General features: G+C 34.9%; 1 protein-coding gene across 1 annotated transcript in view; it reads right to left on the bottom strand.

Annotated features, from left to right (window-relative positions):
* Positions 1-20732, bottom strand: part of NIPBL (NIPBL, cohesin loading factor) — a 169539-nt gene extending 148807 nt beyond the window's left edge. Inside the window, exon 1 of the mRNA XM_023524825.1 lies at positions 20387-20732. The gene's annotated coding sequence lies outside the window, so the exon portion shown is untranslated. The remainder of the gene's footprint in view (positions 1-20386) is intronic.
* Between the last annotated feature and the right edge of the window lie 726 nt (positions 20733-21458).

Genomic DNA, 21458 nt, shown 5'->3' with positions numbered 1-21458 from the left:
CAAATTTCCCCAACATCTCAGTGAAATTTTGATTGTCAATATATTAAACCAATAAATAATTTACAAGTAGGCATATTCAAAATAGTTTCTTTATTTGCCTTCAAAGGGCTCCTTATGCCCTTGGTACTTATGCCCTTGTAGTCTCTTCCTCCTGAGTGTGGGATGGAGCTAGTGACCTTTTTCTAACCAAAAGAACACAGCAAAAGTGATGGCATTTCACTTCTTAGGTTATTGCTTCTGTCATTAGTACCCTCTCTTACTCTAAGGGAAATAAGCTGCCATGTTGGGCGCTGCACCACAGTGAGGTCTGTATGAAAAGGAACTTAAGTCTCTAGCCAATAACCAGTGAGAGCCTGTAGCCCACCAACAGCAAAGTGAGTAAGCTTGGAAGCAAATCCTTTGCTAGTTGAGCCTTGTAACAACTGCAGTGTCCACTGATGCCTTGATTGTAGAAAGACTGTAGCCTGGTGAGACACCCAGAGTTTAGCAAGCACCAAACTAAGGTGTACCCAGATTCCTGGCCCACAGGAACTGTGAGATAAAAATGTTTACTGTTTTAAGCTGCTAAATCTTAAAGTAACTAGTTATATAGCAACAGATAACTAATACAGTTTTTGAAAAAGTTCCTAGGAATCATTTAATTTACAGTACCATAGTTCCCTCTTATCCGCAGGGAAAATGTTCCAAGACCCCCAGTAGATGCCTGAAACTGCAGATAGTAACCAAACCCTATATATACTATGTTTTTTCCTATACATACATATGATAAAGTTTAATTTATAAATTAGACACAGTAAGAGATTAACAATTACTAACAAAATGGAATTACAATACACTGTAATAAAAGTTACATAAATGTGTTATCTCGCTCTCAAAATATCTATAGAACTGCACTCATCCTTCTTCTTGTGATGATATAATGATGATAATATATCTACGTGATGAGATCAAGTGAGGTGAATGACGTAGGCGTTGTGACATAGCATTAGGCTACTACTGACCATTTAATAATATGTGAGGAGAATCAAAACGATTATGGATTTCTTTTCCCTTCTTCACAATTTCACAGAGAAGATTCATTCTTATTGTAAATTTTAGCAACCTCAGCATACGATTTCTTTTCCTTCCTTATTAAGTCAAGAACTTTCACCTTTTCACTTAAAGAGAGCAAGCACGTTTATGGCTTCTCTTTGGCATATCTCAATTGCCTGCATTACCACCCTAGAGCTTTGGGGTCATTATTAAGCAAAATAAGGGTTACAGATAGCATGTACGTCGTGGATATGCCTGGAGAAAGGGTTGATTCATGTCCTGGGTTGGACAGCATGAGATTTCATCATGCTACTCAGAATAGTATGTAATTTAAAACTTATAAACTGTTTATTTCTGGAATTTTCTATATAATATTTTAAGACCACGGTTGATGGTGGGTAACTGAAACCACAGAAAGAACCACAGGTAAGGGAGAACTGTTGTATATTAATAGATTAATAAAATTCCTTTTGTACAAACTAACATTATAGCATTATCCTATTTATAAGCAATTCTATTCATATTATCTCTACTGAACTTCATAAACAATCCTAAGTGGTGTGTGTAAGAGCAGATAGAATTCTGACTTATATCCTGTATTTAAGGATCCTAGCATTTAATCTAATATGTTCCTTTCTATACTTAAATTCTTAAACAACCTGTTCATTCCTAGACATCTGGCTTATCTATGATATATCTTTTATTAAGCTTTTTACTTTCTTAAAAAATTTTTCCCAAAGGATAAGGATGTCAGAGAACTTTCTTAGAAAACCCTAGCAGTAATCTTGAAATGCTATAGTATCTCCTCAATTATTAATATTTCTGAAAGAAATCAGCCTAGAGGAATTATTTTTCATAATCTAAGGAGTAGCCTAAAATCACACAGCAAGTGATATTAAGAGGACAACACTGAAATAATGTACCTCAATACTCACCTACAAGTCTATTTTTAGCTTGTATATATGAATTCATTCAGCTCAAACATTTAGTGAGCACCTGAAATTGTACTTAACATTGAATTTAATTGAGATGAATAAGACAGAGTATACCACTGCTCTCTCTCTTGACCTATCAAGGATTCTCAAGCCAGGGAGAGAAGATAATTACAATATAATAAGTATTATGATGAAAATCAAAGGAAAAAAAATGGGAAGATAGTAGAGAAAGGAACAACAAATCTCCTAAATGAGATAAGAAGGCATCACAGAAAACACGAACTTATGTTGGAATTTAAAGACTTGAATAGTAGGAAGCTGCCAGGTACCCTGCTAGATATAGGGAAAATGGTAGTCCACGGAAAAGGAATAAGTTATGCAATACAAATTAGATTTGTATGGATTCCTTCCAGAAGGTTCATGGCTAAGAGTAATAAATCAGGCTCCTACAACCTGATTTATTCACTTAAGATTATGCCTGGCACTTCTGCAATACTTGAGTCCTATGTTAGGAAATACAAATAAAGTAATAAACATGATATTAAGTTCCTGATCTCAGGGAGCTTAGAGTCTAAACTGAACTTAGGAGGAACATGCATTCATTTTAATTATGCCAATTTTGAAATGCTTATAGGATTTCCCTCTCTTAGTCTTTGGGCGATTCATACTTTTCTAAGCATCAGTTTCCTAACTTGTAAAGTGGGAATAATTTCATATGTATATCTCGAAGGATTGTAGCGGGGATTAAGTAATGTAAGTAAAATATTCAAAACAGTGAGTTCAATAAATATTAGCCATTATTGCTATTCCTATTATTGTCATTTCTAAGAATAAGGCAATTAATTTAAGGGTTTTTAGTGAAGAATTCTTCTGTTTCCTAAATCATAAAGAAGGAACAGAAAATGACTCCTTTCTGTTTAGCTACTTCTAATACAAAAAGTAATAACGCTATTATCAACTAAGGCATTAAGTACCACTAGTCTGTCATAATGCCCCGCCCCCCAAAGGTACTGAATACTACACTTGATCTATTAGCAAAGTCTCTGATGATACAATCTAGGATTGATTTTATTTGAGTACTACCAGGATTTTAAACTGTGTATATGTGTACTTAAGTAATATTCAATAACTGAAGGAGAAAGCCCCAAATCACTTTAGGCCTAAAATATAAAAAATAAGAATTAAAAATAAGAAGCTGATATACACTGGAAGGGACTGTCTGAAGGGCATGAAAAAAGAAACCTACAATTATTGATGGAAGAGGAAAGAAAAAAAGAGGTATCCTGAAATGAAAAATAAATAATCATAGAAAGGGTAACTCGGGCTTAAAACTGACAAAAGTTCACAAAATCAGGAGCCAAACATGTCTCTGACCTAAGATGTAGGAAGCAATCCTTTGGAGGTAGTCCATTATCAGTTATTTTAAACCTACTTAAAAATTCATTTTTAAAAGGGCACATCATCATCCAGTGTTGGATGATTTAAGCTAAATTTCTTTCTATGAAATGCTACTGTTCTAAATTCAACAAATCAAACTAAATACAAACATTTTCACTGAATTAGAGATTCCCCAAGAAAGGTATAATATTAAAAGAATGGGCTAATCCTTTGATTTCTAGAAGCAAAGATTTGAGATTTTTCTGAGGTAAAATAAAAATTCAATTAAAAACTCTGCTTTAAATCTTATTTAATAGTTATTTATAATTTAAGGATCCAAGGAATATTATATATAATATTATCAACCTGGTGAAAACTCAAAAGGAGTGGAGAAGCAGTATTAGTACAGCAATTAAGAGTTCAAGACAAGTTTTCAGAATCTAAAAAACTTGGATTCAAATTCTCTTTCCTCCTTTTTCCTCTTGACTTCCTGAGCTTTGTTTCGTCTCATATGAAATGCAAATAATATCTACCCCATGAGATTTTTTCTGGGTATTAAATATGATAATAGATAAAGTATAGAAAGCTTTTTTTTGAAATGTTTGTTTTAAAAAGGAGGGCAGGAAGAACTACCCTCCCAGTCATCTTTTTATCTATTACAACACCTGAAAGTGAATGGTAAGAACAACATTAATGAAAATGGAAGCTAAAACTTATTAAATAAGCATCTTTTTAGGGCACTTTTGCACTTGTTTAGTCTTTGATGATCAACAAACACATCATAAGCTAACTAGAGCATACCTCTTCATTTTCCTAATTGCTAGTGAAGCTGGTTCAATTTTAGGTTCAATTCTGACTCAGATTAAAAAACAGAAGTTTGAAGTTGAGGAATAATAATCCATTATCACTGTTTCCTCTTGTTCCTAATCAGTAGATATATTTAAATCATAATACTGTCTGTTAACAAAATACAAGTTATTAATTTTGCCTCCTTGCCTTGTCTCTCTTTTTCTAATTCCCTTTTACCCTCCTTGCCTAATCATTATCTCCACCCGCTTCCACCTGGACAACTCAAGCTTTCCAGATGGATTACTGAAAATCACTTCAATTAAGTGGAAGATGAAGACTTTAGAAATTACTGACCAATAAAATTTGTTTTGCATCCATATGTACACATTGTTAACATTAGCATTTATTTATTCCTGCAACAAACATCTGAGATGACTCTTACTACTGGTAAAGTAAAGCACATTGTTTATGTAATAAACCTCAATTTTTAATCCTATACTACAGCCAGATAGCACTAAATGAAAACTTTGATATAATGTGACCACAACTTTTCTTCTGAGTTGTGTAATGTTATTTCTCATATGTGTACAAGTTTTTTCAAGTGACAAAGGATTGGAAATATAGGAAAAATTCCATCTTGTAATTACTATTGGCACATTGTATTTGGAAGGCTGGAGAAGGGCAGAATGAACCATACTGAAGAACAAACATAAATTGTCCCTAAGCCAAAAAAAGAAGTATGAATTAGAACTAATAGAGGAGTTCAGCAAGGTTGCAGGGATACATGACCAACCAATACATAAAAATCAATTGTACTTCCATACACAAGCAATGAACAATCTGAAAATGAAATTTAACAACTATTCCATTTACAACATCAAAAAGAATACTTAGGAACAAATTTAACAAAAGAAATGCAATAGTTGTACACTGAAAACTACAAAATATTCTCAATAAAAGAAATTAAGACTAAAAAAAGAAATAACATCCATGCTCATGGACTAGAAGACAATATTGTTAAGATGGCGATACTTCCTAAATTGATCTATAGATTCAACATAATCCCTATCAAAATTATAGCTGCCTATTTCACAAAAATGGACAGGGTGATCCTAAAATTCACATGAAAATGCAAGAAATCCAGAATACCAAAACAATCTTGAATGAGAAGTTGGAGGACTCATACTACCCATTTTCGGCTACAGTAATGAAGACAGTGTGGTACTGGCATAGGTAAGACACATAGATGAATGGAATAAAATTCAGAGTACAGAAATACTCTTATATTTACACTCAACTAACTTTTAGCAAGGGTGCCAAGACCATCCAACAAGAAAAGAATAGTCTTTCAACACTTGGTGATAGCACAACCAGAGTCACATGTAGAAGAAATGAAGTTGAATCTCTACCCCAAGTCACATGTAAAAAATTAACATGAAATGAGTCAGAGACTTAAATGTAAGATCCAAAACTAAACATAGCTCTAAATCTTCTTGACCTTGGATTAACAATAGTTCCTTAACCATGACATCAAAAGCACAAGCAACCCAGGAGAAAAATAAATCAGACATCATCAAAATGAAAAGCTTTTGTGCCTCAAAGGACATTATCAAAAAAGTGAAAAAACTCACAGAATGGGAGAAAATATTTGTGAATCAAATACCTGATAAGGGACTTGTATTCAGAATATTCTAAAAACAAAATTTAAGAACAAAAAACCAGATAATCCATTTTAAACATGGATAAAAGATTAGAATAAACATTTCTCCAAAGAAGACATATAAATGATCAATAAGCACAGGAAAAGATGCTCAATATCAACAGTCATTAGAAAAATGCAAATAAAAGACAGTGAGATATTGCACACCCACTACTATGTCTATACTCTGTTGACAATAACAAGTATTGGTGAGGATGTGGACAAACTGTAAACCTCCAACACTGTTAATGGAAATGTAAAAATCATGCAGCCACTTTGAAAAAATCTGGCAGTCCTCAAAAAGTTACACATAAGCATATGACCTAGAAATTTCACTCCTATATAGCTATCCAGAGGAACTGAAAACATATGCTCACACAAAAACTTGTAAACAAATGTTTATAGCAGCATTATTCATAGTAGCCAAAAGGTGAAAACCACCTACATATCTATCAACTGACAAAAGTTAGGTGCAATGAGGTACAGCCACAATAGACTATTATTTGGACATAAAGAGGAATGAAGTACTGATACATGCTATGATATGGATGAACAAGTCAAAGAAGCCAGATACAGAAAGGCCACACTGTAGAACTTTACTTATATAAGCTTAAAAAGTCCACAGCAACAGAGGGTAGATTAGTGGTTGCCAAGGGCTGGTGGAAGGGAAACATAAGTGAGTAAGGACTAAAAGGCATGGGATTTCTTTCTTGGGTGTAGAAAATGTTCTGAACAAGTGATAATAGTCGCACAACTTTGTGAGTATACTAAAAACCATTTAATTTTACCACTGTACACTTTAAAAGAGTGAATTTTATGGTTTGTGAAAATGTGAGATGTTTTTTCAAACCTTTTCAAACCAGTTCAGATGAGCCACATAAGTTATCAGTAATCACTTCCCAGGAGCCTACTCCAGGCAAGACACTTTACCAGATACTACAGACCGATCCTACCCTCAAAGAGTTTATAATCTATAAATAATGTGAAAATGAAACGAAATAAACTACAGCTTGATATAAAATAAGAATGTGACAAGTCAATGTATAACATATAACTAATTCCTGTACACAGGTATGTATTAGAAGAGGAAAAGCTCACAAGAACTGAGGCAGAAACAAAGGGCAAAAGTATTTATAAGCTAAAAACAAAACGCTGGTGATTCTGATATGTTAACCTTCCCTTCATCACCACCAAAAAACGTAAAATCTTGACAGAAAGAAAGTAGGATTTGGATAGATGAAGAAAAAAGGAGGTAAAGGCTTTGATTAAAAGGTGTGAAGCAGGAAAATACAAAATGAGTTATCAAAATATAGTGGGTATAACTATATATTGTATATATATCTATACTGTCATATTTAGCAGTACAGTACGCCACCTTTGGACACATAATTAACTTTAAATATTAGAAATGAGTTAAATCAAACTCCTTGTATAGTTATTATTTGGGATACCTCATTTGATCTGGGGTATACAGTCATCAATCAAGCTGAATTATGAAGATGTACTTATATTTCAATACCAGATGAACTTGAGATGATTTGACTACTTTTTATTTCTTACTAAATATTTTCCTTAGTAATAATTCATTATAAATGTCACAAATTAGAAGATTTTCATTTAGGATATACTTAACAAGAATATCTTTTTCATCAAATCACCAACTGGAAAGGTAGCTGTCAACTAATAAAAATAAAAATATTTCCTGAAGACTTATTCTAAATGTATAGCATACTTCTAAGCATTTTACATGTTACTCTTAAGCAATGTGTAGCTAGCATATACAAGACAATGCAATTTAACTTTTGAGTAAATTTTTTAAACATAAATCACCCTTAGGAATAGATTAGTCAGGTCATAATTTTTTATTTTCTTCTAAGTATTGTTGCTAATTTATATTTGATCGTTTTACTTCAATTTCCTCACTAATGCTTTTGCCAAATTCATTTATAATATGTGCTACTCTAACTTCTTTCTTTCCTCAATTCTGCTACGTCCTCTCTGGTATCCAACAACTTCCCTCCATTCTTCAGAACTCAACACATCTCTCCATTCTATTTCTATTTTTAATTCTAATTCACTAATAACTGCTCACCGTGGTTCCTTGCTCCTTTACGCCTCACAGATGATGTTTTTATGGAATAAAAAAAAACAGAGGGATCTTTTAGGCAGCCATATAAAATTTGGGAGGTTGAAAAAAAGTCCTAGTATTGAATGCCTAGAATTCATTGCTGAGCACACAGTAGTCATTCAATTAACTCCTGTAAAATGAATAAAAAGCCTAAAACCACCTAAAATAGAAACTTATAAACTTACATCTCCACAAAGGATTATGTTTGAAAAAATTCACTTAGGTGATGATATGTCACTTCTTTAATGAAAAAAACTAAACAAAAAAAGTACATTTGCTTAGATGTACTTAGATCCTAGGAAAGCGCTAATTTTCATTTTGACATTCTGATACCTGATCAATTATTGTTGATAAATCAGTTTGAACCTTTATAATTATTTGAGCGTGATACTTTTGAAAAGCTACTGCCATTTTTAATTATTCTAAAAGTAAACCTATAATTATACTTATAGAGATAATCCCCTCATGAGCAAAGTAACATAGTTCTCACTGAAAGATCTCATAATGTTTATGGATTTAATATAAAACTAACTAAAGAAGCGGTGTTCAGATTAAGCTAGATAAACAAATACACCAGGAAGACCTACGGAAGAGCCTTGTACAATAGAAAACAGTCATATGAGAACATTTATTTTGTTATTCTAAGTTCATAGTAATACTGTCAATATACTGGAAAACAAAGCCTCAAAAAAATGGTATTATCTTCTTCTAGTAATTTAAATCAAGCAAGATTAAAAAAAACAAAACAAAAACCACATAATATCTACCATACAGATTGTTTGGAGAGATCTTCCAGGTCAGCCTTGAAAGTAATTTTCAAATAACTATTAGCATTTACAACAATTTGACCGAGCCACTAAATTTCTCAATATCCATCCTGTCCAAAATGGGAAAAGTGATACAGTATTTGGTAGACTGTATTCTTATTCATAGGCAGCCAAAGTCATTTAACATACGTTGGCTTTAAAAGCTATGTGCTAATTCTAATTTGTATATCTATACTAGGACTATAATAAATGAATGTTATCTTGGACATTCTCAGTTGAGGTAATAAAGGAATCCTAGGATTTAGACATGGTTTTAAAGTTAAATTTTATATATCCTTTTAAAAGTCTACATAGATTCAGAAATGTGTTCCTCATGAAAATAACCCTCTAACAGACCAATACATAAGTATATCCTTCGCCAAAGAAAAACCTAATGTCTTCTGAGCTCCAAGAACCTGAAGCATTTAAACTCCCATATCCACCATACACTTGGATGTCCCATAGGTCGGTTAAGCTCAACATGCCTAAAAGTGTAGTGTAAGCTCCTTCCTTTCTTTCACATCCTCACTGTCCAATTCTTATAACTTTCACCTCCTATATTCCTAATTTAATAAATGGAACTTCCATACTCCAAGGCCCACAAGGATGAAACTTGAGAATCTAGTAGGCATACTTGACTCTTTTCATCCTCCATTACTCAATCTACCTATATATAAATACCAAACTGTATCCCGGATATTTCTTTAATACTTGTTATGGGCTTCCTCCTTCATATTCACACTGTCTTAACTGAGGACCTCATCAATTTCTAAATGGCCTCCCTAGTCTCCTTTTTTCCACCTACTATCTCTAAATTGCTGCTAAAAAATATTCTTCAAATACAAAACACATTAAAAACCTTCTTGGTTCCCCAATACCTTTAAAATATAACGTAAGCCCCACCCATTTTCTGTCACTCCAATTAGTCCTATGTCCCAAAGAAGAAATGTAATTCAAATTCATTTATTCAACTATTGTTTGCCAAGTGCTTCCTATGTGCAAGTCACCACAGAGACTCAGTAATCAGACAGGGTTCTTCCATCAGCCTTTGTAAACTGCCTTTAGATTGATCTCGTTTTCTCAAAAACACAGTAATTTGCACAAGAGGAAAATATAGCACCTATTTCTTTAGTTATAAACTTCAGATATAGTGAAGAAAATGTTTGTTTTTCAAGACAGCATCACATTTTAAGACGTCCTTCATGAAAGAGATATTCAGGTTATTTAAACCAATAACTCTAAGCAGACCCATCTGTTCAAACTGGGGAGTGAAGGGGACAACTTCTTATTCTAAAGAAGAAACACTGGAAGGTTACACAAAGCCACGAGCAATAATTTCCAAACTCACAAACAAGTAATACATATCTGACTCTTGCAATCAAAGCACATACATGCCTAGCAACTGAATGGTATCACAGCCTACTGCATTTGTTTCTTCAGTTTTGCGTTATCTGTAAGAAAAATGAGTTATTGAAATGAACTTGTTTCACAGTCAATTAAAAAGCTCTTCCTCTACCTTTCCCCTTCTACATTCACATTTTCTTCTCAACTCAGACCGTGCTCCTGAACACATAAAACACACAGTACTGAAATGAATGTACACATCCATGAAGGCTGAGTTAAAACTGTTCTAAGTGATATACTGGGCAGTAAGTCAGAAGCCCTAGATTTTAGATATAATGGAAATATATACAGAAGACGGTCACATTTAGGCTATAAAGCATGAATGTGACTGAAGATCACACTTTAATTTTAAATATCTAAGCCCAAATATATGAGCAAAAAGTATCCTAACACTAAATACATCATTCACAATTACCTCTAAATATCTGTGAAAATGCTAGAAATTATTCCATCTGACAAACTATAGGTACATGCCCACTCTCACAATCAAAATAGAGGAAGGATGGATTCAAGTGATATTCAGGAAGGTATTATGAATGTCAGAACTTTGTGAAGAACTGTACTGGAGTATAAGAGAAGGAACAAACATTATCACTAATTTTTTAGTTTAGGCAACTGAGCTAATGGTGAAAACATTAATCGACTTCACCTTGTTGTAAGAATAGCTTTCTTTTCGGTGAAAGAGGAGAAAGAGTAGGGAAGAAATGAAGGATGAGTTAGGTTTCATACACTTTTGAATTTCTAGTATTTATGGGACATTAGGAGGTACCTGGTAGACAGCTGGATCTGTCTTAGAAGAGAAATATATTCTGGAGATAGATTTGTGAGTCATCAGCATACAGGTTCTAAGCATGTAAAAAGTCAAGTGAATAGATGAGATCAATAGGAAGAGAGAACAGAGCAAAGGTTAAAAAAAATCACCTTGGGAATACCAATATTTAAGAAGTGGGCAGAGGAGGAGAAACTAGCAAAAGAGTCTACAAATGGAAGATTGAACACATAGAGGAAGAACAAAAAGAGACTGATATTCCTGAAGCCAAGGGAGAAAGCTGTTTCAAAAGGTAGTGGTGGGGAGAGGGAATGTCAAAATGACCAGAAAATGGCCCTTTTCTCATATGCTCCCACCTTCTTAGAAGAGCACTGCTTCTCTAACTTTAAGCATTAGAAGAGAGGCAATGACTGTTCTTCACTATAACTATGTTCTACTTTTAGTGTAAACAATAAACATTAACCTTCAAACAAAATGTAAACACAATTTTTGGTGAGTTATTATTTTATCATCCCTCATTTCTTGTTCCAATTTCTCTATGCTGTATGTTCAAAAATACATAATGCTACCTACTTTAAATATGATGAAAAATAGGGCAATGTCTAGTTTACCAGCTTTGTAGAGCATCTAACCTAACAGAACAACTAATATAAATAAATGCCACTTAATAATAATGTCGATTACAAGATTTTTGGAGTGCAGGGTAAAAATGAGCAAGTAAAATCATGTTCAAAAATAAAGCAACTGCAAGATTTGAAATATTTAAAGCTATTCAAAGTATTTTTGACAATAATATCAAAGTTAAAGAGTATACTAAATTTCAAAAATCAGTCACTGACAAACTACTAACATATACAACATCATGGATGAATCTCAAAAGCCTTATTCTAAGTGGAAGAAACCCAACACAGAAGCCTACAAACTGTATGATTTCATTTATATGACATTCAAGCAAAGACAACAGTGCCAGGCCAGGAATTAGATCTGGTTGCCAGGGGCTGGAATAGGTGTAGGAAACTGATTACAAAAGGACAAAAAGGAACTTTTGGGGGTGACAGAAATATTCTGCCTTGATCATGGTAGTGGTTGCAAGATTGCATATGTTTCTCAAAACTCATCATATTGTAAACCTAAAACAGTGAATTGTACTGTGCAAATTATACCTCAATAAACCCTACCTATAAATAAAATTAAGTCATATCACTATTTTAGTTGAAGCATTTTTAATGTTATAATGTATTTCTCATTACAGTTAACTTATCTATATTATTACACATAATATCTAAATTAGCAAACTATAATAAATCAATCTTAAGCATAAAAACAAGAAAGCAGACACCCTCCATCTTGCAATACACCCTAGTATCTTACTCCCAATTCTACTGCCCAAAGAAGCAAAAGAAAAACCCTTCCTATACTTTACAATGTGCACTAACAGCTAAAGGAAATGTTTTAAACTTTTCTTTGATTTATTTTTATACCAAGTTATGTTATATGTGTATTGTTAGACATATGTAAATAAAATGTTCTTACTCAAAAAGTCTCAAGGATATAATCTATATCCAAGAAAATAATATTTTGAAATTAACACAAAAATATACTTTCTTAGATTTAAAAATCTATCTTTAAGAAATAGCTCATAGATTTAAAAATCTATCTTTAAGAAATAGCTCATATAGCTCAAGTCTAATTAATCAGTTTAACAAAAATGTCCTGAATACCGACAGCACAGGACAAGCACTGTGATGGTGTTACAAACATAAAGATGAAAATAACAGTTTCCTTGCCCTCTTAGAGTTGGTGGTTTAGTATGGCCGACAGACATAGGAACAAATTATTTTATCGAGATACAAGTAAAACACTGACAAATGCTGTGAAATGGAATGACCAGGGAAGCTTTCACAGAGAAAAAGGCCATGATTTCTTTTCCCCCTTAAAAAAAATTTCTGGTCCTTGACCTGACATTTTGAGAAGTAACACATGTCTATAGAAGAAAGTAGTAATGCTACAAAAATATACATTTTCACAGTTAATGCCCATGCTTTTTCACCAGCAACATTTTGAACTTATGAAGACCTCAGAACCTGAGGTCTTTCAAAGTGTTCTAGGTTTCATCAAGGAAAGTAATATTTATTGGAAAAAATCTACGTACAAGTGTATCCACATAGTTCAACCCCATGTTGTGTTCAAGGGTCAACCACAATACATTACAGGACCATCCACATCAACACCATCTATATTCACCATGCTATGCAAAAATTTGCTTAAAAGATAAAGATTGGGTGGACACTGACAGAGAAAGGAAGAGACATATATGGAAAGAGGAAAAAGTAATATGATTAGTAGAGTTTAATGAAAACCATGTCATATATGTCTTTCGAGATAACCTGAAGGTAGGTTATAGCATAAATACTGGATTCTTAATTTTTTTCTCAAAGTGGAAAAAATGGTAACAGTAGCTTTTAGGTATTACATTTCAACTTTCAACCTTGGAGTTTTGTGAGGCATAGGCAGAACCCTGAAGGCACAAAACATATGTCAAGTGCATCAATTTTTAAAAAATAGTATTTAAAAGAGGGGGCGGAGTTAAGCCCAATATACACCCATGTGAAATTTCCTTGGTCACTACCAAGGAAAAACTAAATTACATATAACCTATACTCAGATGATTAACTTCTTTAGGTGGAAATTGGCAACCCACGATCTATCAGATAAGACAACTAAAAGTGGTTTTAAATCCTGAAAGGGTTGCCAAGTAGCAGTGCTGAGAAAACTCAGTGATGTATTTCCTTGCTAGGATTAATTTCAAGGACATTTCTGTTTTGCTAATAAAAAAATTTAATATACAGTCATAAAGATTAACATTTTTAGAGAAAACTATTATTCAAGTTTTAATAATTCATTATTGTGTCTAGCACTGTTAGTTTTTAAGGTATCTAGAATAACTATTTTTAAAAAACAGTACTCATATCAAAACAAATATGCATTTCATCGGCACGAGACTAAAGGACTGAGAAGTACAAGTGACCGAAATGTTAACTCTAACAAAAAGAAATCCAAATATTTCAAAATTATGTCAGCTTCTGAATTTCTCAGGGGACATAAAAGCATAAAAAAAATTTCATTAAATAAATTAATTAATGTTGCTAATTCCATGTTTTCTGCATACCCAAAAGTTTTTCCTTTCTGCCAAAGGGCAAATATATACAAAAGAAAACTTTAAGAGTTTGGTATATTCACGTTAAATGATATGTCACACACGTAAGATGGCAAAACAATTTACCTACATAAATTATGCTGAATGTTTAATGTATTTTAGGGAATATTTTTTAGTGCTTAACATTTTTATAAAAAACAATTCAAGAAACAGTATTATAAAAATAAAATGGCTTTTCCACATTTTCAAAAGCTATCTATTCCACAGATACAGCATACATATACTTAAAAATCAATACCTATCTAAATGCATATTATACATAAAACATTTTGTATATCATACATGTTGTAAAGTAACAAGGTATTTTATTTAAAGACTGTAATCAAGGTATTGGCTATAACTTACCAAAACATTTCAGAATTCCTCTTTTTAAATTATCTTTGGGATCTCATTAAAAGCCACATGAGAAAAAGTATTACTACTCTGTAACCAAGCCCACCTTTAAAAAAAAAAAAAAGTATTTTAAATCTTAAAGGGACAGGTTAGTAGAATGGAAAGAAGTTTTAGAACTAAAATATTTGAGTTGGAATCTTATCTCTAACATTTGCTAGCTTTGTCATCCTGGACAAGATTCTTAAACATGATGAGCTTCAATTTCCTTGTCTCTCAAACAAGAACACTATCACTAACTTCATTGGGTAGTTGGTTCAAATCCTAATACACAGTGTAGTCGTTTAGGATAAAGGGTAAAGCATTAACTCTGGAATCTTTTCTCTTCTTTCCACTTGTTAGCTGTATGACCTTGGGCTAGTGGCTTAATCATTCTATCGTCAGTTTTTTCAAGTGTTTTAGGATAACTACAACCAAACTCATACTATACCTTGAAGAATTGAGAAAATCCATATAAAGAAAGTCCCTGGCAGTTTCTGGTCATGGAAATCACTCAATAATATCACATATTACAAATGTAAAGCACTCAATACAGGTCCTGACACAAAAATAGATCTTTTGAAATCTTAGTTTTCCTAAACTAAGTTCCACATTACTTTTTACTGTCTCTCAAACTCAAACTCATCTCTGAAGATAAAAATTTACCATTAAGGATAAGAAAAATACTATCTCAAAAGTTCTAAAGGTATTCACTGTATGTAACAGCAACAACTCTTTAATAAGTATACAACTTCCTAAGTTGATGACTTTGAAAGAACCAACATTCTTTGGTTATATAAATCCTCAATTTAAAAAAACTATCAGTCTCACTAATTTGTAGATTCATCTACTATACTACAATTGGTCATGAATATGTCTATGAAGGAAACCACTCTCTAAAGATGAATTTTCCCTTTCTAAAAATAGATGCTTTGACAATTTCAACAACATAAAAAAACTTAAAAGTAAAAAATCATAGATTGCTTAACAATTCAACTTTAAAACAAAATAGTAAAGATTAGCTGATTTCAAAAACATTACATATCTATTGGACATATATAGTCTGAATTCTATTTTGGTTCTCTGCCTAAAGTAAACAATTTCCTTGAGTACATGAATCAACTGCGCAACCAAGGATAATATTAAGATTGTACTAAATCTAGCAATGTGGAATCCTAAATCGTTAAGAACAAACATAATCAAATTAATCATTTGCTAATTATAAGAAAATGGGCAATTTTCCAGCCTTTCCAGCCTCAGCTTCTTCATCTGTAAATTGTGGATGATAACTGTTTCTATTTCATGAGGTTTTTAGAAGAATTAAATGAGATAATATTATGGGGGAACATATTTAACACAACTCCTGACAAATAATAAACCCTCCAAATCTTTTCTAGCTGGCAATAGTATATCAAAAAAATAATCTCTCCTAATACTACCACTTTGGGAATAGAAAGGAATATGCCTTGAAACGATACAATCTGACAAAACTCAATTCATTAAAACTGACTCCAGATTTTCAACAAACAGATATATAAGAAAAATATCTAATATCATTTTTATTACTTGACATACTTGGACAAAAAATTCTGAGTACATAAAATGCCCTTTAAAATTACAATGATAGCATTAAAAAACATGTTGCTTAAAATTGCTTTTAAATCAATTAGAAACACTAAAATTCCACTCCAGTAGTTAAAAAAAATAGTATAAAAAAAAAAAACTTTTAGGAGTCATTATATATTGTTCACTACAAATATAGTTAATTCACTTACATTTCTTAAGAGGGACATATGTAAAAAAAATCGAACATCATACATATACACACAAAGTAAGGATTTCTAATATGAAAGTACTATTTCTATAACAGGAAAATATAACCAAGAGACAGGTATCATGTATCTCTAAAAGAAGAGGGAAAAGCACCTCGGACTCAGATAATTGAAAAAAGTCACAAACGCTATCAGTGTCGGCACTGAGCAATACACAGCTTCCATGACAGGAGCACAGACATTTCTTAAAGCAACAGAATCTAATAAAAATCTAGTAAGAGTCAGGGAATCCCTTATTCTCTCACTGACTCACTACGTGAATCTACACCAATCACGTGGCCTCTGAGTGTCAAGTTTTTCATCAAAAAATGGAAATCATGCTGGTCATTCCTCTCATAGGGAGATAAGAATATTTATAAACAAACTCAGGTCACTTTGAAAAAGGATCAATTTAAAAATACAAAGAATAATAAGTGACAAATGCTAAAAATATAAAAAACTTTGCTTAAAAAGTATACTTTTAAATGATTTTCAAAAGCCATATAAGACCATAAATTACCACCAAAGCCAACTTAGTATGCTAAGGATATTAAAATAAACACCTTCAAGTAAACAATTACCAGACTTCTATAAAGTTCCTAGAAGTAATTTCCTCCTATTCATTTTATGGCAAATAAATGTGATAAACAGAATTGAAATTACATTTCTCTAAAAGGAATTTTTATTTACCTCAATCTTCCCAATCATTTCATATAAAACTGAAATCTTATATTTAAAATTTCAGAATGACTTACAACTTATGCTTTTCCTAAAAAGCAATGGGATGGAGAAAGTTAAATGAAATTATATGAAACTCAAACTCTTTAGTTTTTATTTACCCTTGTATTATCAATTTTTACATCTTATTTTAAGAGTAAAAACACAATAGGCTATGTCAAAATATAATACAGATAGGTTCAAATGTTTCTAGTATAGCAGTTTGATGATGAATTGGTACCAAAAAATTAAATATGAAGTAGTCTAGGAAGCCTTAGAAAATAAATGTTTGAGCTGGATAGTCCAGCTCCAAATAAATTTCATGTCTGAGTTTGTATAGCTCATAATATTTTTGAAATTTAATAATGATCACCATGCAGACAATCGAAACTACATTTACTACTATACTTAAAACTTTCACTTTTTCCTCCCCAGAAAGAATCTCAACTAGGACAGTCTTTCTTTCTTCAAATGTAACTTTTTTTCTTAAAGGTGGACAGTATTAGGATTCTTAGCATAGGTTCAAAATGCTTTCAAATAACTTTAGTAAACAAATGTTGAAAGGCTTTCAAAAGGAAGCATCTTATACACTCTCCTCAAAACACCAATGATAATTATTTAATATTCAACTTTAATTTGATTTACTAGATTTTTTGCTATTTACTTTAAAACTGACTTCGTTTCAAGTAATAATTATGTCATTGGTAATGCTACAAACTCAAGAGAAACAATAAACCATAATGTTGAAATTTCCTTTAGATATATTAGGAAATATTTCCCCAAATAATATAACTAGCATTGTAAGATTACTGGAACACTTATGGTTATCTCCTTTCACTGAATTAAAAAAAGTAATAATAACAATGGAAACACAAGAGTAACCACTGGTAAATATCTCAACCAATACAGGAGAGGTGGAGCAGATTATTCATAATCTCTAGGGAAACACAAATTATTTCTTCCAACTAAGTTATCAAAAATTAAAGTTCAAACTTAGGTTCTATTTGAGTTTTATAATGCTTTCTCCCTTAAAAAATAACCTATTTAATCAGTTTGGGCCAAACAAAAAATATTTTCAATATACTTTAAAGAAATGTTTATGCTATCTTAATAAAAGCTATCATACAACCTATACTACTTTGAGATTGATAAATATGTAGAATTAGGAAAATAAGATCTGATAGGAATTAATTAACTTTAATTCCAAAGTCACAAGAAAAAAATCGGTCACATAAACAGATACCTAACACGTAGATTCAAATATCTGTGTAAAAAAGCTCTCTTTAACTATGAAACACTAAAAGTTGCTTCTGTTGATGAAAGCTAAGCAAGCAGAACTCCTCTTTCCATTTACCTTTAACAGAAATATGTTCATCCCTTGACATATGTCTCAGTATTTTATTTCAACAAAAGTTGTAAAGACATTTATACTGAAGCCCTTATCCGCCTCCCCAAACCCCAAGCCCTCTCTGCTTAAGATGTGAAGTGTTTCTCCCTTCTGTATTCTCTTCTCCCAGCAGGCCCCCATTCGCATGCCCCCCACCCACTGTAGGCCTGAGGCCCTGTAGCAAACAGTGTCTAACAGGAGCAGGCAGCACAAAGACAGGAATGGGAGATTAGTGGGAGGGAGGGAGGCCGGGATTGGGGCTCAGCAGGAGCTTCAGGCTTTTTAAAATTCAAACTGCTCCCTGACCAATACAAATCACGGACACGCTACTGACTACTACACGGATTTATAGCATTAAAAACATGCCCAGTACGTGACAGCTATATTAACTTCACTCTTTTTAACATTTCTCCATACGTTTGCAGTAAATGTGGTACAATTTATTTTAAGCAGAGTGCTTAACTCAAAAATAACCTTCAGGAAAGTTACTTATTCTACAATGACAATAATTTAATGAGACAAAAAATTCAAACCAATGAAACACCCACTAGTAAAACAAGAGACTTTGTTGATCAGTATTGCTTCATTTTAACCAATGAAAAGTTTCCCTTCCATGAATGAGACAAAGTATCAAAATAGTCTAACCTACGTATATTTATTTTTCTATGCAATTTGTATAGCTTAAGGCTTTTAAATTGGTTGTTTTTCCTTTATATCAACCTATGTCACCAGCGCCTCCATAAACAAGCTCCAAACACTTAACTTATACGTGAACTACAATTTAAGATAGAACTGATATTTTCTCCAGCATTTACAGATACATTTGACCTATTAAAATGACACCTCTCTCATTACACAGTCAAACATCATGGGCACAAACAGCCAATGACAATCCTGGGACCTCAAGAAGATCTGCCCCGACATTAAAGGATGGCACCTTCTACATTTTTTTTAAGCTCCCAGGGATTTTAAGCATAACTTAATTGGTGTACTTTTAAAGAAAATTGGTTTTACTTGTATCTCAGCACAATTCTCAGAGCATTAAAAATTCTTTTTATGCTTCTACACGTTTGGATCAGGAAGTACCTGAGTATTTTATGTATAGTCGTTTAAAATTATTCTTATGTAACACATACAAATATAAAGTGGCAGGGTAAACCTGTCAAGTACTTTATACTTGTCTTTGAATAAAAAGTCCATGTGCAACACACTGTCAAACAACAACATAAAAGCTCTTGGGCGGGGGGGGGCATATGCAGTGTCTACCACACTATGGTTTTCTGTATTGAATATTCATGTGGACGATTTAATTCTTTAAAAAAAGAAAATGAGTCTTTATTAACTTTCCAACGCTCAAACAAGTTTTACACCGGGAAAAAAATTACCACTGGATCCGTGTCTGAGTATTTACATTTGTCTCACTAACTGAAACTACTTCCTCCCTTCATGGGGTCACAGGGGGAAGAAGGGGGGTTGTTTGTTTCACTGGGACGTTCCCCACTCCCGGACCAGGAAAGTTGTAAATATGGGGACGATCAGGGCACATTTGCTGTTAGTTGTATTGTTTCCGCCTCCTCACTAGCTCCGGCTCTGCTCCCGGGCGAGGCCTGTCACCGACCAGCACTAGCTCCGCTCAGCCCGGAGCTCTCCTAATCCCCGAGCTCAAGTAGATTCCGCTGGCCCGCGGCCTGCACTCTCCGCCGGGCCTACGCCTCCCCGGCCGCCCGGCAGGAGCCCAGTCCCCGCCACCGCAGCCGGCTGGGAGAGGGTACAAAACCACCGCCACCCAGGGCGGCTGCCACCAGAGAGGAGCGAACTCTAAGACTCGCCCGTGGAGGAGACCTGGGGCCGCTAAGGAAACGGCGGGGAGGGGAGAGAGGAGGAGAGACGCTGAGGACCTGGCGCCGCCGCCGCCGCCGCCGCCGAAATAAAGAGCAGGAATTTACCTGGGCGAATCGGCGTCTGAATCCAAGGGGAGGCCGAGGCCGCTGTGGCGAGAGACTATAATCCGGGCCGGGAGGGGGGGTGGCTACGGCTCCTCTTCCGTCTCCTCAGTGCGGGGAACATGTAGAGCCGGGGGGAGACCAGCCGAGAAGACAAATCGCTGCTTCTTCTTCCTCCTCCTCCTCCTTCTCCCACATAGAAACACTCACAAACACCCGGCCAGGGGCCCGAGCTACCGGGGGGGCATCGCCGCCGGCCCGGGAACCAATCCTCCAGTCGGCGGGGGCGTCCCTCCCTGCGGCTTGGTGGTGTCGGGTGAGTCGGTACCGACGGAGGGGGGGGGGGGAGGGCGGGGGGGGAAGGAACCCTGTGTGTGTCTCTCTCTCGTTCCGTCTCTCCCTCTCAGAACAAAATGCCGACCGGAAGTGCAGCTGCAGGAATGACTCCCTCCGCCGGCGCCAAACACTAACAACCACCCCCTCTTCCCCACTCCACTTCCGCCACCGCCGCCGCCGCCGCCGCCGCCACTTCGGCTCGCGTCCCCGGTGGAGCCGCACCGCGCCGCGCCAAGCGGCACCCGGGGCCTGGCCCGGGCCAGTAACGAGGCGGCGGTGGCGCGGCTCTCCTCTGCGCCCTGCTTCTCAGAGCGGCTGTGGATGGTGCCGTTTATTGTCGATCCTGCGGGGCGGCGTTTTCGCTGCGGCACGGGCGGGCCGGCTCTCCCCGGTCTTTATTTTCCTGGAGGCCGACTGGAACGCGGCCTGAATTCGGTGGCGGTCGTGCGCGGGGCGGGGCGCTCCGGCCTGGACCGGCTCGAAGGCCGCGCTCGCTGCCCCAGCTGGTCGTCATTATCCTCAGGGAGCCGAGCTCGGGGCGGCCACGTAGAGGACGCCCGCGATTCGACTTCGACGGTGCAGTTTTTAAATGGTGTCCCCGCAGCCTGGTGGATGGATGTACCGTACATCCTCTCCTTTTGAGAGGCCGGACTTTACGCCCATCTCTGCATTATTTCTGCGGAGTGAGAACGCAACCCTTGGAGGTGAAGAAGATTCCCAGCTGGATTGAATTGGAATC

The sequence above is a fragment of the Pteropus vampyrus genome, unplaced genomic scaffold (genome assembly GCF_000151845.1).
Source record: "Pteropus vampyrus isolate Shadow unplaced genomic scaffold, Pvam_2.0 Scaffold498, whole genome shotgun sequence".
NCBI classification, from domain to species: domain Eukaryota; kingdom Metazoa; phylum Chordata; class Mammalia; order Chiroptera; family Pteropodidae; genus Pteropus; species Pteropus vampyrus.
Note: the sequence above shows the minus strand (reverse complement) of the source record. Positions and strands in the feature narration are given on the sequence as shown.